General features: G+C 44.4%; 2 protein-coding genes across 9 annotated transcripts in view; one reads left to right on the top strand and one right to left on the bottom strand.

Moving 5' to 3' along the window:
* Positions 1 to 2,333, bottom strand: part of HMG20A (high mobility group 20A) — a 39,798-nt gene extending 37,465 nt beyond the window's left edge. The window contains exon 1 of the mRNA XM_005487789.4: positions 2,015 to 2,333. The gene's annotated coding sequence lies outside the window, so the exon portion shown is untranslated. The remainder of the gene's footprint in view (positions 1 to 2,014) is intronic.
* A 188-nt stretch (positions 2,334 to 2,521) lies between these two features.
* PEAK1 (pseudopodium enriched atypical kinase 1) overlaps positions 2,522 to 16,966 on the top strand; it is a 111,567-nt gene continuing 97,122 nt past the window's right edge. For 4 of the 8 annotated variants that reach the window (XM_074549531.1, XM_014267617.3, XM_014267616.3 and 1 more), the window contains exon 1: positions 2,522 to 2,719. The gene's annotated coding sequence lies outside the window, so the exon portion shown is untranslated. Of the gene's footprint in view, positions 2,720 to 8,576; positions 9,196 to 13,456; positions 13,509 to 16,966 lie in introns of those variants that run through there. The other 4 variants (XM_026793955.2, XM_074549529.1, XM_005487791.4 and 1 more) reach the window with 4 other exon arrangements.

The following is a 16,966-nucleotide window of genomic DNA, read 5'->3' as shown; positions in this document are numbered from 1 at the left end:
GTCACCCCTCTCTCCCACAGATCATTATCAAGAGTGTCTCCATTATTTTATTCTCTAACAATTCCTCACAGCAAATGCCACAACACTCAAAAAATCCAAGCACAGCTCTGTGTGCACTGCAGTCATGCTGAGCAGGAATGCTTAAATTTTTCACCCACAGCCGGGAGAGGGCAAGAAGTACAGCAAGAATTCAGCAACTTGGATGAGCCAGTAAGTTTGAGAGAAATCCCACTGAATAACTGGTCCTAAACCACTTCCAATTTAGTCAAGGAGCAGCAATTAGCATGGAAGGCTGAGCTGCTATGGCAGGTGAGGAGACACACCGGGATACTGAGTGACCCTTCACTGAACTTCACTGGAAACAGACACCGACAAAGGTTACAAAGTGCACAATTTTCCCCATTCCTGTGCCCTGACAGTAACACTGTGAGGCCACACAAGCGAAAGCCCAGCTCACAGTCAGGGCTGGCATCAGCAGCACAGGAATGGCCACACCCTGCAAGCCTGAGCTGGGCCAGGGAAATCCCCGGCCAGAGCTCACACTGTAAACACTGAGGATCTCTCTCCTTGTGGCTGCTTTACAGCACAGCAGCAGAAATTGTTACAGTCACCTTCTAACAGTCAGGAACAGCAGCTGGACCCAAGCCTCAGGACCAGAGGAACACGATTCTCTCCTCCCTTTTCTGAGCCATGAAAGGCCGTCACCACACACCCTCTGTGTGCCCCACCAGGGGCAACCAAAGGAACAAAAATCCATTTATAACCAAGATAGTGTGGTCAGACCACACAATCTCTCATTTTTCTAACATTTTGCTGGGATCCTATATAAGAGTAAACTTAGGATTTCAAAGACTAACCCAAATACTTTTGGCACCATTATCACCAGACCTGTCCCAAACTTCTCAACTTCTATGTCAAGACATGCCAGATTTCTAAGGACAGGGGAAAAAAAAATTACCAGCTTCGCTCAATTTCCTGAACTCTGAAGTTACAGTATCTGCCACCAAGAGATATAGTTTTAGAAATGCTGAATATCTCATCCCTTCTAACAGGCATATGATACAGGTGTGAAAAGCCAAGAGAAGGTAAAACAGCATTTCACTATCTTCAAACAGGTTGTGTCCCTACACATGTGGCCAGGATTAAAAAACAAACTGATGAAAAATAAATTCTTTGATTTCATAAGCAGTTTATGTTTACACTCCTCAGAAGTTAATAATGGTCACTTCAGAACAACATACATGTGCTCTAAGAGTGGTCAAGGAGGTCAAATGCAAGGCAAATAAGCTACATTACTTGCAGCCTTATGAATTAATGTCGTAAAATATTGTCTATTTCACTTTTGTCTTTATCCTTTCAATTTCTACGTCTGAGTATGTTTCATAACGTATCTATCTGCACAGTACTACATGTAGATAACTGACAAACCAATAAATTTACATACGTGAGAGATGCATGATAAAAAGTGTTCTTTATTGACAGCCAAAATAGCTGGAGGCCACTACTCTAGAGAGCAGGAGCTCTTGTATTTCTATTTCCCCTGCCCTTGCTCCTTGCCCTAGCGCTGGCTTTCCAGAGGATTGGAATGAATGGCGCCTCGCAAGGCACGAGGCCTCGGTGTCTCCAGCCCCAGGGTCGGGGCTTCTTTCTGCCACCTCGGAATAAGAGACTTGATTCCTCAGGAGCGGGGAACTGAATGTGGAAACCTGGACACAAGTATGGGAAACCCCCGCCATAATAAATCACCTGCTTGACAAGGCAACGTTAAGTGGACCTACAGAAAGGGCAAATAAATAGAGCTAAAGAGCCATGAAATATCGCTTTGAGGGAACTGTGGAAAGATAAATAATGGAGAACACCGAAAGCCAAGCACTTAGACCCTTATCCGGTTCTTCCCCCTCACCCCCCGGCGGCTCCCCCAGCCCCCCTCACGGCGGGCCATGGCACCCGCGGCCGCCCGCCGGCTCCGTGCCCGCCGCGGCCGAGAAGGGGCGGCGGGCCCGTCCCTACTGACCTGCCGGCGGCTCTCGGCCAGGGCCGGGGTCGCCGGGGGTGGCCGCGTCCCCTCAGCCGGGTCCCCTCAGCCCGCGCAGCCGCCGCGCCTCCCGCACGCGCACGGCCACCTTACAGCCCCGCCTGCTGGGATCTCTCCGCTCCCGCCTCAGAGCGGCCCTCTCGCCTCCCCCTGAGGAGCCCCTCGAGAAAAGGCCCAGCTAAGTCAGGAGCACTCCCGCCTCAGCGTCCGTGGGTCCACTCCGCTCAACGGCCCAGCACGGGGCTGGAACTCAAACCACGCAGCGGGACTACTTCACCACCGCAGGCGGAAGCACATGCTTTCTGCTCACGCGCGCGCGCGAACTGACGGGACGCATTTAAAGACCCGCGCGCGGTGCACGCCGGGAGTTGTAGTCTTCTCGTGGAGGCTCTCCTGGCCCCCCGAAGGCCACGCACCGCCCCGCCGTGGCGCCACGCCCGCTCGCCGCCGACAGCCAATGAGCGAGCGAGGGGCGGGGCTTCCCGCCGCGGTGCGCGCGCGGGGGGCGGCTCCCGGAGTTGGTTGTTGCGCGCGGGCGCGGCGGTCGCAGCCCCGTCCCGGGAGCCGCGTCCTCGCCGGGGCCCGGCGGGAACGGAGCCCCAGCCCGAGTCCGCACGGAGCCTCCGGGGCGCAGCCGCCGCCTCCCCGTGGTGAGGCGCCGCGGGGCCGGGGAGCCCCTGCCAGGTGAGATACGGGAGGGGGTGACGGCCCCTCATGCCCTTAAGGGGAGGCCGGGGGGCGGCGGTGGCGGCGGTCAGTTTTCTTCGGCGGGGCTCCGGCGGGGCGCAGCCGCCGCCTGCCCGTCACTCCCTCCCCTCGGCTCCCCCGGCTCCCCTCGCCCCGCCGCGGTCCCGGTCGCAGCGGCGCCCGCAGAGCCCGTCTGGCGCCGGCAGCCGCGCCGGGGCCCCCACGGGGCCGAGCGGCGCCCTCGCCCCCGGGCGCGGCGCGGGGCCCCCGGGTGCTCGGCGGCAGCCCCGGGCGCTGGCCGAGCCCGCAGCGCTGCTGGGAGCGTGCGGCGCCATCCCGCGCCCCGCTGGGGAGCGCCTCCGCCGCGCTGACACCTTCGAGGAATTGCTGTGGGTGCCGGGTGCATGCTGCTCCTGCCGGGGCTCTGACCCTGCTCTGTTATTATTACGAATTACTGACTCGAAAGGCTTTACGTGTTAGCGCGTACGTGTGTAGCTGCATTCCATCCTCTCGGTCCTTTCTCTCGAAGGTTGTTTTGGATTTGTAGGTGGGTCGGTCTGTTTGGCAGTTTTTATTGAGGGTGAAGTTGAGGCTGGGCTTGGAAGGCTGGGATTCGCGTGGGACAGCGAGTGAAACGATGTGAATACTTTGCAGTTGTCTGCTACTTGTGGAGCAGCTGGTACCTGATGCGGAATGGCCAGGCTGCTCCGAGGTGAGCACAGGGGCAAGGGGGAATGTCGTCTGGTGGATCTCTGACCTCGGATTTAATAGGGGCTCCTCCTCAGATGGCCTAATTTCTGTTTACTTTAGGTCTTTGCCATTTACTTTTGTAGAGCTCGTTGTTCTTTAACTGCTTTGTAAGTGCCTCCAAAGTTTTTCCCCTTACTCGCTCTGGCTTAAAGGCTGTCTAATGTCTGCTAAAACATTTTATTCCCAGGTATTTGCAGAAAAAATAACATATGGAGATGTATGGGCATGAAGGAAAGAATACGCAGTTGTTTTAGGAACCAAGACTTTATGGAATTCCAATAATTAGGTTCTATAGTTAGAAAGTTCACTTTAACTTGCTTAAAATTGCCAGCTGAACAACTGCCTTTGTGACAGACTGGATCTACTTCCTTCTGTGTGACTTTTGCTTGACTTACAACCTCCTCTAGACAGTTTGAATCAAGGGGTATAGCAAGAGTGGCAAATAGTTGTGGAGATTTTATTTGGTTGTTTGAGCTTGTTAGAGTTCCTAATCTAGCTTCATACTGGCTTAAAAGGTTGTGCCTGTAAAGTAGCTAAGTTGTTTTGTCCAGATGAAGCATCTTCCTGGCAGAGTTACTGCTTAGTGTGTTTTCAGGAAAACTTTGTTTTATTCTCTAAAACACAGAACTATGCAAGAAGGAATTACCAGTTTTTCCATGAGTAACTTTCCATGATTAATCTTCTGTATTCATTTCCTGATGGCTTTACCGTACTGCTAGGATATCCCATGTAGATGATTCAGTCACAGATTTCCTGAATTACCTTTTTGGACAGATCTCTTTGGCTCAACTACACCTTCCTCACCTGAGCAGGGACAGGTGGGGCTCAGGTGATTGCTGAGCCTGGGCAGGAGGTGCCAGCTGCAGAACAAGGAGCCAGCAGGCTTTGCTGCCTGGCCTGGCTGCAGGTAGGCACTCTCACTCGGCTGCAGTTCATAATGGATGCAATTTTTGCATTTCCTTCTGCTTTAGAGCATACAGTTTGTTTGAAGGAACAGCATTTCCTATGTATCTGTAGGTCTTATGGCTCTTTCAGTGAAAGAGAGCAAAGAGACAAAATACCATTCCCACTTCTTGGGTAATTTGTGTTTCTGACTCTTCAGCTCTTCAGAAAATCCATTTCCAGGCGTATTTACTAATATGTGTATTATTTCCTATTTACTTTCCAAGTAAAGGAATTGGTTGGAATCAGTCATTTAAAGAAAAATAAAGGGGAGGATGATATTTGGCTAAATGACTTCTAAATGTTGACTAATTTATTTTTCTAAAACAGGATAGTAAATTATTATGATAAGTATTGTAATCTATTGATAAGGGTCATAATATTGACAGTTACAGTATCGTGCTAGTGATACTGTTCTGTATGGTGCTGGGAAAGATACATATGTGAAAAACTTACTCTAAGTTAACTTGTGAGTTGTTTCCTCTACCTTGTTCCTGAATTTACACTCCTGTGTGTCTGCTTTCCTTTTCCTGTTTAGTCTTTGCTTTTCCCTCCAGCTGCCTCTCAGCCCGGTTTAGGATCGCACTATCCCATCCCTGCTAATGGGCCGTGTTTTATCTGCCCCTCTCTCTGAAGGGATGTGCAGCTTTCCTCCTTGTTCTGATGGCTCTCTGATGAGGTTGTGTTTCAAGCAGTGCTAATAGTCCTTTCTCTTTTATTTTTGGGTTGTGAGGCTGTTAGAGCAGAGCCCCCAAGGATTGCCAGGTGGGCTCCGAGGTGAGCTGCGCTGTCCCCATCGCTGCGCTGCTGCAGCTGCCGGGGATCCTGCCGGGAATCCTGCCGGGAATCCTGCCGGGGATCCTGCCGGGCTGCTCCTCCCGTGCACTCGGTGTGTCAGAGCTGACATTCGGGTACGGGCAGCGCATTGAAATGCAAATGCCTCGGCTCTGACGGGGAGATGGTGCTGAGCTGGTGGAAAGCGCCGAGAAGGTTGTGGAGTACCTGTGGCGTGAAAGGAAACAACTGACAGGGGAACTAAAAATGTAACTTCATCTTTGTGCTGTTAACACCTCCAGATGTTTTTAACCTACTTTGAGTACAAAAATAATAACTTGTAGAACATGTTTTGGTTTAATAATTGAAGCAAAGTTGAAAGAGAGAATGTCAGGTTATTTGCAGCCATATATAGAATTTACTGGCTGTTAGTGGCAGCCAAAAATCACCAGTGAGGGAAATTCCACTCTCTGTGTATGTAAAGTCCCCTGGGTTTTGGAGGAGGAGCTGTGGAGCCCCAGACCCACGGGAAAAGGCTTTGGGTTCTCCGTGCTGGTATCTGCAGGGGTGGATGGAGCACGTTCTGTGAGTGCGTTACTTGGGACAGGCTGCTGCAGGGACCTGGTCTGCAGAGCCTTACGTGGCATTACCAGTCTTCCCACCCTCCTGTGCTCCCACACAGCTCCTGTGTGAGGACCACGAGTTGCACTGGAATTTACATTGACCTAAGGCTGAAATAATTCCATTGTTTCATATGGATCAGCACAATAATGCAGAATTTCCATTACCATACAGTTTTAAATCTAGAGTGGAAAAATACAGGCTGCAAACTGGAGGAAGAGTTGCTAGTTGACTTTCACTGTTTTAGAGCAGGATGAAGTGGAGCAAGTCAACACTGGGGAGAATGTGACAGCTTTAGAATCTCTACAACATCAGTGACAAGGATAAATGGCTTGTTTTTATTTGGTAATAATTCTAACTAGTTGTCCAATATTTGAGCTGCAGTTTCCATAAATTGTGGTTTAGCCCTGTGGGCTCTGTGTTTTCCAAATCAAAAGCAGAAATTATCAACTGAGTAAGAAATTTTCAGTTTTCCTTTCGCCTGAGATAGATAAGTAGCTGAGTGACTCAAGCAATTTCTTTGCCCATATCTCTTTAAGTGGACTGGGTTGATTTGAGATTGCCTGATCGTGCAAAATGTGGATAGAGGAAAACTACACAGTGGGTGTAACTCTGAGGTCACCTTCTTTGAATTGAATTTCTTTTGGGATGCCTTCAGCTATTATAAAAGTTATCATGTTAGCTCACCAAGTTACAAAATGGATTTACCACAAATGTTTTTGAGTTTGTCTGTTCGGATGACAACAAGAACAACAGGATTTCAGAACCCCTGGGATCCTCAGTCATCATTTATCTCCTCCTGGTAATCACATATTGCTGTGCAGGATGAAGACAAACTCAGTTTTGAGCCATACCTCTTAGAGAAGTGTTTTGTAATCAATCTGTAATGGATTTCCTTTTTTAAGTCTTTGGTTCTGGGGAAGTGGAGGGGGAAAGTATTTTATCTACATAAAGTATAAAAAAATAGAAATATTGTCTGGGAAAGGCATTTTAAAATCTTTCCATTTGTAGACTTTATCCCATATTTTCCTTAAGAGTAATATTTCAGTTAAAAAGCCTTACATGTGCTTAAATATAAATGCTGAAAAATGCTCAACTGTCTTAATGCAGTCACTGTTGACTGCGGGAGACATTTTTAGCAAAGTTTTTGAAATCACAGTAAACAAATGGATAAAAATCATGCCAGGCTAAACATTGTAGGCTTCTAGCAATACTTGTTTTAGTAACATCTTGTCTGAGATGCCAGTTCAGTGTGGTGCTAAAAAGTAAGATCACTGACTTGATAAAGTTAGTGCTATTTCAGAAAATACTGCTACTAGCACAGAATTTGCCAAAGCAACCTTATTGGTGTTCAGGCAGATTTGGGTTATTGTATTGTTGGCTACAGGTTCTGTAGGAAGCTGTTTAGTGTTCACAGTTTGACCTTCCATGTTTTTGTAGAACTGATCTCAATCCTAAAATGTTCCCTCTTGGATGTATGCCTGTATTTACACAGGCCTCCCTACAAAGCTCCCCAGAGGAGGAAGGCAGTCTGTAATGCAGGAGATGTAAGTTCTGCATGGATATATTTATATCCAGTCTTCCAGCTCCCAGGGTCTTGCTGTCAGAAAAGCCTTCAAACACATTTAAAAGACATTTAAATCTTACAGTATAAACATGAACAAATATAGACATCCTTCCATGCTGGCTTCGTGTGTATTCACTCTTAGCATAAGTCTCTGTACATATCACAGATGCTCTTATTGTTGTCTCAGCTGCCAAATTTCCTCTTAGTGAGTGTCATTGTTCTGCTTTCATACTTGTTGGTGTCCTTTCTGGGGCTTCTGTGGTGCAGCAAGAAGGAAGATCAGTTTTTAAAATGCATAATCTTCCCCCCAAAGTGGCCAGGACATTCAGAAGCATGTGTGTGAAGGTAATACAGGCACTTCAAATTTCAGTGCCTCTGGAGCTGAAGTTGTCCTTGGGTAACTGTTTACTCTTCTTGCACTTTTTTCTTCCCCCCAGTTCTGCCTTTCTCTCTACCTTGTTTTAGCCCTGAGTAGGCTTCTGCAGAGTGCCCTTTTAGCCTGTTTGGCATCCTGTTAAAATCACTGATTCTCTCTGTGAAGGCTCAGAATTACATCCATGTTGCTTTAACAAAGTTTGAAGTTTAATGCAAATATATACAAGCTGAGAGAGAATAAATATTAGTCCAGGAGTTTTCCACGGGGGAGTAAGTCATGTTGTGTAATTGTTTTTCCATTTGCTTTAAACATTGCTAATTGTCCTTCTGGGCCTTCCTCATTCAGATTGGGTAGTTTTCCTTAAAAACAGGTTGCACAATATTCCCCAGTCTGAGACTTCTAAGGCTGTAACTATATGGTTAAGGAGTGTGACTCCTGCCATTTGGAATGATCTTTGGAGGAGCTAGTTTATTTAATGACTTTTGTTCTGTAAACTGTAGACATTCTCAGGTTTTAGAAGCAGGGAGACAGCTCCCAGTAAAGATGTAGAGAGTGAGGGGCACAGGAGAGCTGGCAGTGTGATCATTTACACATGCTGTGATTGTGCAACAGCTTGTGCTATGCTGTAGCCAGTGGAAGAATTCACTGAACTTGGTGTTAAACACACATCCAACGCAAAAATGCTGACTATTTTAGAGCTTTATAGATGTAAAGTTGCATTTTCATGATTTTTTAAAATTTTTTAAATTTTTTTTTATTTTTTTTAGTTTTTAAATTTGGAATATCAGATTACTAGCAATAAGTCTCAAACCTGCTCTGCTGCTAATGAAGTTGTCAATAACTTACCTTTAAATTGTAACAACAAAAAATGGGAAGTGTTAATGCAGGCCTTGAAGTGAGACAGGTTCAGGTTTAAGGACAGTGGTTTTGGCCAGAGAAGTTTCCTTGGGAAGCGCAGAAAACCAAGGCATGTTAGGGCAAAGCTCACTGAGGCTCCTGCTCCCCTGAATTTTGCCTGCTAAGTGTTTCATGTGCAGCAAAGGCAGCATCCCTGTGACAGAAAATGTCAACAGAGCTCAGAGCTTCCCCTGGATTTCACTCACCTGTGATTCTGGCAGTCCCATGCCATTTCCTCGTTGGCATCTTGCTCCTTGGAGCTGTTGGCAGGCAGGGTGCTGGGTCATGGCTCCTTACGAGTTACCCCACTTCTCCTCTCAGAGCAGCAGCAGAACCCTTCCCAGGGTGGTTCTGTAGTGAGGTGTGCAGTGACTGGTGCATCAGGAGGAGTGTTGCACTCTGGTACATAAAGTACCTGCTGTTAGCAGCTGGGAGAGACACACTGTTAGTAACAGTTGCCATGAAAAGCCTCCTGCAGCAGCATAAGGAGAGATTGCAGAGTGGTCTAGAGGGAGATTCCTCAGCCTCACTGGAGCTTTAGTCATGGTGAGTTCTCCTGTGTTCTGCATAATTCTCTGTTGTTCTGCTTGTTGGAGTGTGGGAAGTGTTTGATTGTTGCTTTCAGAGAGAAGCTGAATCAGGTTCCCTCTGATGGTATTGCCATCAGCATCACCAGGGCATTCAGCAAATGCATTCTTTACATACACAACTGCAAATCATACTGCATTGCATAATGGTGTAAACAGCAGGAGTGCTGCATTAAAAAAGGTGCCCAGTCCTCACCCTTCATCATTTTTTTCCACAAGGCTGTAATTTTTCTCTGTAGTACTTGGTAGTGATAACATTGGAGGCTTTTTTCCCACTGAGTCCTTTGCAAATTGACTTCATTGCTTATGGTTGTACATTCTTTGTTTATCAGTGTAAATCAACAGTGCTATTCCTGAACAATGGAGATAGCAACAGACAGACCTTTTGAAGCCAAATTTGCTGAGTGAGAAGCAGTGTTGTACAGAAACATGGTGGAAAAGATAAACCAGCCCAGGTTATCAGGGAGTTCTGCTCAGCCCCCCAGAGGGGATGATGGAAATGTTGTGGAATAATGGTATTTTCTGAAGTATTCCTGCACAATTCCTGGGGCAGCTGGAAGGTTCATGCATACACTAATCATTCTTTGGAGAAATAAAAGCCAACAGGTGGTATACCAAAGCATTTAAAAAGTGGGAATTAGATTTAATAGATCAAATGTTACATAATTGGGTTTTCCCCCTGGAGTTCAGTCTCTGCAGTTCAATATTGGTCTGTCTACACAGAGAGTTAACTTGGGGTGCTTTCATTAAAAAGTATTTAAACACCCAAACAGAGTGAGATCTGTAGAACACAGGAGGAAATACAAATCCATACAATGAATATTGTTGCTTCCAGCAGCAAGCACAGCTTACTGAGGGGGTTATAAGTTCAGTCAATAGTCACTAAATTGTATTGCACAGATAACACATTGAATTTTTTTTGTGTTCTGCTGACTAAAAGAGTTGGTGTACATTTCCAATCAAATAATCACAATAGAAGTTTGAAAATATATTGGAAAAAATAAACAGCCAGTACTCAGTGATTGTGCTGCATGCCAATATCTGAAACTATGGTTAAAAAATTACTGAACAAGTGAAATAATTGAAAATCAGTATCAGTTTCTAAACCAAGGTAAGCTCTGCTTTTCCCAAAACCAAAGCTTGTCATGAGTGTAGCCACTGTAGAGGAGCACAGTCCATCCTCCATCTCTCTGCAGCAGATGGATGAGGCTTCTTGGGTTTCTCTTGCTGATAATGACTGAGAGATGATGTCCATTCAAGCTGGTGTTTCAAATGAAATTGGAACAGTTATAATTTAAAAACTTTGTTTCTTTCCTATTGTGAATGTGAGGCAAGAGCTGGGGGGTGTTTTGTAATTTTTTTTGGCTTTCAGTTGCCAGTTTACAAATGTCTGTAACTTAGGGTATTTTAAAATCCATAGATTTCAATTAATAAGTTGACTTTGCCACATGGGTCAAGGTTTCTTTTCCATCACTATTCTTCCATGACTTCTTGGAGTAATTGTTCTGCAGGCAAGGTAAATGTGTATCAGACATAGAAATGTTCATTTCATGACACATGGTAAAATATCTGTCCCAGCTGCATTATCTGCTACAAAGTTCTGCAAAATGACAGCCAGAGGACAGCTCAAAGCTTGGGCAGCTCCTGGATCCTTCCTGGGACATGTGGGAGGGGATTTGTGGTCTCGGGGGGGCTCTGAACTTTCTTGTTTTCTTGGCAGTGGGTTTGTGATGGAGCTTAGAAAGGAGGGATGTCACAGCACTCTTCCTGTTAATTTGAGAGATGAACTAGAGTCAAGTTGTATTCTGAGGGCTTAAAAAATAGGAGAATGGGCAGTCGTGTCTTCCTGAGGCTGATAAGGAGCCCCACAAACCACAGGAGCTGCTCAGGGCTGTGCTCTGCGTGCACAGAGCAGCATTCAGGAACACAATATACAGGGAACAAAAGGGGTGGCAGTCTCAAACTTACCTGTGCTGCACCTGAAAAATCAGCACTCTGGCTTTAGATAAGGAAAAAATATTGAAATAGAAGTCTGCCTTCTTTATTTTTACTGAGAGAGGAAGGTGAAGGTGTCTTGTGATGAAGACAGCTCTTTGTGGGCGCTGGTTGGTGCCCCTCCTGTGTCTGCATTGCTTCACAGCCTGTGCTGGACCTGGCATAAACATTGCCTTTGGAAGGGCTGTACACAATGTGCACACAGAGGGAACATGGGCTCTTCTGCCTCTCTAAGATGTGCTGGAATAAATACATTGTTTTGAAAGGATTTTTTAAATATTTTTCAGATGAGCAACTCTCTTGAGCTTTGTGCTTTTTATTACATAACATGTAAGTTTTTTAAGTTCGGAGCATGGCCAAAATAAAAAAAGTTTTTATTTTGTGTTCATAAAGTATTTACTGCTTGTAGCCATGTAAAAATGGATACATTTCCCTTTATTCTAGCTCTGTAACACCTCTGATGCCCCACAGTTTGTCTGGCACCTTTAACTCTGCAGTCTTTTTAGTAGAAAATATTTTATTTAACACTTATAGAATTCAAAATCATTAGAATTTGCTTTGTATAAAATAATGGCTTTATGAAGAAATATTGGTACAAACTGTGGAAGCTGTTAGATTTTGGAATTTGTATTCAAATTACTAATTTTCTCTGCTTTATTTCTTCTTTCACCTCATAATTAAAGGCTGGTGGACAAAGCAAACTCAGGGCTGAAGGGTCTCTTCTGGAATCTGACAAAAAGGCAGTCACTTGGAAAAGAGAGTATGTCTTTTGGGTGGAGAAAAAAGAAGTGCCTGAATTGAACAAATAATTTTAGGTGCTGTGGCTTATTTTGCTGTTTGGCTCTGCAGACCAGTCAGTTCTGGCATTTCTGTGCACCGCCTTCTGTGATTTCATATCTTATTTATACAAATAAGTTTACAGTTTCATAGAAAACAGTAACTGACTGATCCATTTTAGTATTTGTGGAAGTTAAGCTGTAAATTTCCTGTCAATAGTTCAAGAGGCCTCTCTGTAAATATCTTTGGCCATGACGATTTGGACAAATGTGATCATCCTACACTATGTTGCTCTGAAATGTACAGCTTAAAAAATATTTATATCTCAAAATCAAAATGTCAAAGAGAAGACATTTCTTGTTTTCATCCTGAGCATGGTGTGTGTCTTTGCTCAGGTTTATCTGGATGTGGATGTGTATGTCTTGCATATATGTTTGTTTGAAGTGACTATTAATGCTGGCTTAGGAAGTGGTGTTGGATCTTCTGCTATATTCATGTTTTGGGAAGAGCCCATTTTTATCTTCAGGGTAGTACAATGGGGGTGATGCAAAAACATTTCACTGTCTGGAGAGTGTGACTGAAGTGCTCATCTTTGCAGAAATTTGCTGGGACTTTGGTTTGCTGAAGTTTTTTTTCCTTTAAAGTGCTGTTGAGGAGATTTCTAATGAGCATCCCAGCTGCCTGTGTGTTGGGAGCAGGGAGGCAGCAGAGTGAAATGGCTTTTTAAGTCAGCTCTTCTCAAAACCCAGAACTCCATAATTTACTGATTTTACAAATAAGAGAGCTAAAAGCTTGGCTTGCCTCAAGTCAATTATTCTAGTGTTTAAAAGAGGACCCAGAGCACTCTCATGGTCTTGCTCAGTTTGCTAACCCAGCCTTTTGAAAAGAGCCATGGTAAATATTTATTTAGTTGCCATAATAGAGTATGGGAATGTCTTCTAACCTTAGCAGTGAGGCTGCTGCTTCTAAAAGCTTCAAGTCTTTAGTTCAAATGTTAAAGATTTATGGCTTTACATCACAAATTGTGTTTCCAAAGGCTTCTCCTAGCACTGCTGTATTTTGTTTTTGTAACTCTGTTGTATTGTCATCTTTCTTGAATAACTTGCTGTCAAAGCTCATGCCAGGTCATGTGTTAGAGTCAGTTCAGAGCAAGCACACATTTTGCCAGTTAAATATTTCTCTCTGGGAGCTGCAAGAGCTGCCTTGCATATCAGAAGCTTGCAGTCCAGCCTGCTGATGAGTATTTGCTTTGCTTGTGGCTGAATACTTGATATGTGATTTGGGAGTCATCTTGGGAATTAATTTCTGTATTGTTCAGCAACTGGAGAAACTTGGGAACTGGGATGATGCTTGGTTTGTTGCTTAATTTTCAGATTATTTAATCTAGGTGCTCTTTTCCCATCCAAAAATTGAAATTTTGAATTAAAACAGATTTTTGCTATTTTTAGAGCATGGAAGATCCTGCCTTTAAACTCCGAGTCAGAGACTGAATAAAGACTTGTAAGTAAGGAAGCCTCATTTTTACAATTTCCCTTGTTGACCCCAGGATCACATTTTCCATCATTTATGACAAGAGAGAAAGCAGTCTGCTTGCAAAACAGTCAAATGCATTCAAGTCTTTTGGTATTGTCAGGCCATGACAAAAGCTTAATAAGATGAGAATGACTGGCAGAATGACATGCACCCTCTATTTCTTTAACTCTTCTGGAAAATATACTGAAATCTGAAATGGGGCATAGTGTTCTCAACAAAATGCTGACAGTGACAAAAGCTTTGACAATGCAAACATTCTCACTTGTGGAGCTAAATCAGTTGGAAAGAGCAGCCAAAAAGGCGAAGTGGAAATTCAGTTAAGTTGTCTGAAACATTTAGTAGCAATGACCTGCATTAAAATAATTTGTTGCAATTAATTGATGCTGTGCCATTTCTTTTGCACAGCAGATTTCACATGTGTACCACAGTCTTATCTTGAAGCAAGAAAATGAGCATCTTTCTGGGCTGGCTAATGCTTTATTGCAGAGATTTACTTCTTAATCTTCATTGGAGATTTTGAAGTACTGGCTGGTTTTTAGCAGGCTGATTTAGTTCTTGTTTGATTTGACAATGTACAAAATAGGACTGCTGTAATTAAAGCTTGGTGGAAGCTTTTGGCAAGTCCTGAGTTATTTGTGCAGTAGCATTGTGCTGAGGACACGATGCATTTTAGGGAGGGGAGATCAGAACAATGTGCTGATTTACTTGTGTGGGCTAATATGACTCATTTAGAATGAACTCCTTTAAAAGTTTGGTTTTCTTTTCTTTCTTTAGGAAAAACTGACAGGCTAACCTCAGGTTTCAAATCAGTTTTAAACTGGAAGTCTCCCATCAGTCTGCAAGGCCCTAGCAATTCTCCATGGTTGGGGTCAGCAGTTTACAAACACTGCCTGGACCAATGATCTGTGAAATCAATCTTTGAGTCTTCCTGCTGCTGCCTTTGAACAGTTTCATTGATGGCAAAGTAGAAATGACTCAGGCTTTGGGATGTGATTATAAAAATTCTAAAGCTTAAAACATACAGAAGACAAAATGTTGATGCTTGGAAAGTTTTTTTTATAATTGGAATGAGAAAGTTTTAGTCCTGACACTTTCTGGAGGTTTGTCACAAGATCCTGAACAGAATTACTTTGGTATTATTGCTATTGCATAAATATATTGGAGACATTTTGCCCACCTTTCAAATTGAAACCATGATATGAATGAGTCAGCTGGCTGGCTGCTTGCATGCTAAAGCTAACATTCTGTGGGTTCAGATACTTAATGGCTTTTTTTCTGTGAATGAATGAGATGGATTAATTGATGTACCACACATCCCAGTCAGAGAGAAGTCAGTAGTGTGAAAGCCCAGTGAAGCAGTGGCTATGGGTGCCACACAATCTGCTCCTCTTGTTGAAGGCCATTCTCTAAAGCTGGGCTGTGGTGGAGCTCAGTGCCTCTGTTAATCACACCTGCTTTCTGCTCTTGCTGCAAGCATCTGTGACAGCTGCCTTGTTGTCCCACCCCGTGCCCAGGCTGTCTCACATGAAGTCATTCTTTTCCAAAGCAATTGTTCTGAGTGAAGGTTCTTGCATGCTGACTCCAGCCAGCATTCTGCACTCTGGCAGTGGATTTGGATGATCCTCTGAAGGGTTCACATCTTTGATTCATCTCTCATCTTTTACACTTGTGTTTTCTTTATTCTTTCTTTCAACACAGCATATCTCTGAAATAGTGTGTGTTCTGGCTTGTAGGATTCACCTCAGTGTAGGTGAAAACAAAAATGTTATGAAAATCACAGTCCTGTTGGAAAATTGCTGGAACCTGTTGCAGAATTGGGTGTTGTTGGCTTTTCCCCAGTGCCAGAGGAAGTGATGCTGTCAGGTCTGGGAGGCACAGGGCTGCCTCCCCTGGAGCTGGAGCTGTGTCAGAGCCAGAGCAGCTGCTGGCCGTGTCCCAGGCTCGGGCTGTGGCCATACAAGGAGCTGCTCTGTGTGATCCCTGTGTTCCATGTGTGCTAAAGTTCGTGGGGCTCTGCTCTGGGGGTCAGCCACGGGCGCCTTTAGCCCTGAGGTGCTGCAGCCATCTCTCCATCTTAGTGGAGTGCGAGAAAGGAAGTGGAAAAGAGGGAAAACAGACTTAGTGAATATTGCAGCGGGGCTTTGCCAAATCACATTTTGGGATTCATTTCTATTTTAAATGCTGCAGTGGCTGCCAAAGCTGGCAAACTGTGATCCCCTTTGGAAGGGGGAGGAGACTCCATTGCTTCTCTGCCAGAGGAGGAACATCACTTCATTTTCCTGTTGCTTTGTTTTTCCTTTTGTAAGGAACAAAGAAATTCTGGGAGAGAAAAGTAGAAAAAGCCATTTTTCGAAGCTTTTCCAGAAATTTTACAAAAGAATGGATTTGATTTAGACTTTAAATGTGGTTTCCTGTCTTCTCTCATGTCATTTGCATACCTTTAAAAACAGCTTGGTTTAACTTTATTTTGTAGGAATGTCTCTTCCTCTGCTAGTGCTGGTCAGGATATTGTTTCCTTGATTATTTCTATGCATAAAACAAGAAGTGATCAAATTTAGTCACCAAACAATTGGCCAGATTTGCAGAGAGAAAAGCTGATTAGAATCACCAAGAAAACACGCTGAACATAGAATAATGTCTATGCTGAAATAACTAAATCCCGAAGTTTAGGAAGAGAAGATGACTGAGCAGCAAGAAAAAAAGAAAAAGCTGAGAGCCAAAAAATATCTGGGTTTTCTTCCTGCCTTTGTCATGCTTCGCTTGTAGCCTTGGAAACTGAGACAAAGAGGTTAAGAAACTTGCTCATTCTTAAAATGGAGATAAGATACAGCACTTTGCAGAAGAATAAGTCAGACTAAAATAAGCTGTACACTGTAAGTGAACAGTGCTGGATTTATAGCAGTATCTATCTATACCATGAGCGTGTTTGTTTAGGACCTGAGCCAATGAATCAGGTTTAGTGGTGTTTCCTGTGCATGCCTGTTGGTGATCCCTTGTTTGGATCTGTCAGTCTGTGCAGGTTATTTCATCCCCTGGGTCTGGAGGAGCTGGGTTTTGGTGTAGCCAGGCAGTTCTGGGATGGAGCAGGATGGCTCCTCCCCAGCACCGGGGCACTGTGCAGGCTGGCTCCACACTTCTCCAACAGGCTCTGCTTTTCCCTCTCGGTATCTAACCCAGGGATTCAAAACTGTGGGAGCAAAACATTAGAAAGGGTTCTTTGGCAAATTGATCAACAGTGAAATAGTTACAATCTCTTATTTTTTTAAATCTGAGAATGGCACTTTTTAGTGAAGGCCTGTTCCTAGGGCTTTTGTTTTATAGGCTCTCTGGACATTCACATGCTGTTTATATTAATGCAGCTCATTTGTAGGCAGTGCAGACACTTTTAGGAATTGTAAGACTGTGGAGACATTTAATGGCTGAGG

This window comes from Zonotrichia albicollis, chromosome 11 (assembly GCF_047830755.1).
Source record: "Zonotrichia albicollis isolate bZonAlb1 chromosome 11, bZonAlb1.hap1, whole genome shotgun sequence".
Taxonomy (NCBI): Eukaryota; Metazoa; Chordata; class Aves; order Passeriformes; family Passerellidae; genus Zonotrichia; species Zonotrichia albicollis.
The sequence above is the reverse complement of the archived record's forward strand: the minus strand, read 5'-3'. Positions and strand labels throughout refer to the sequence as shown.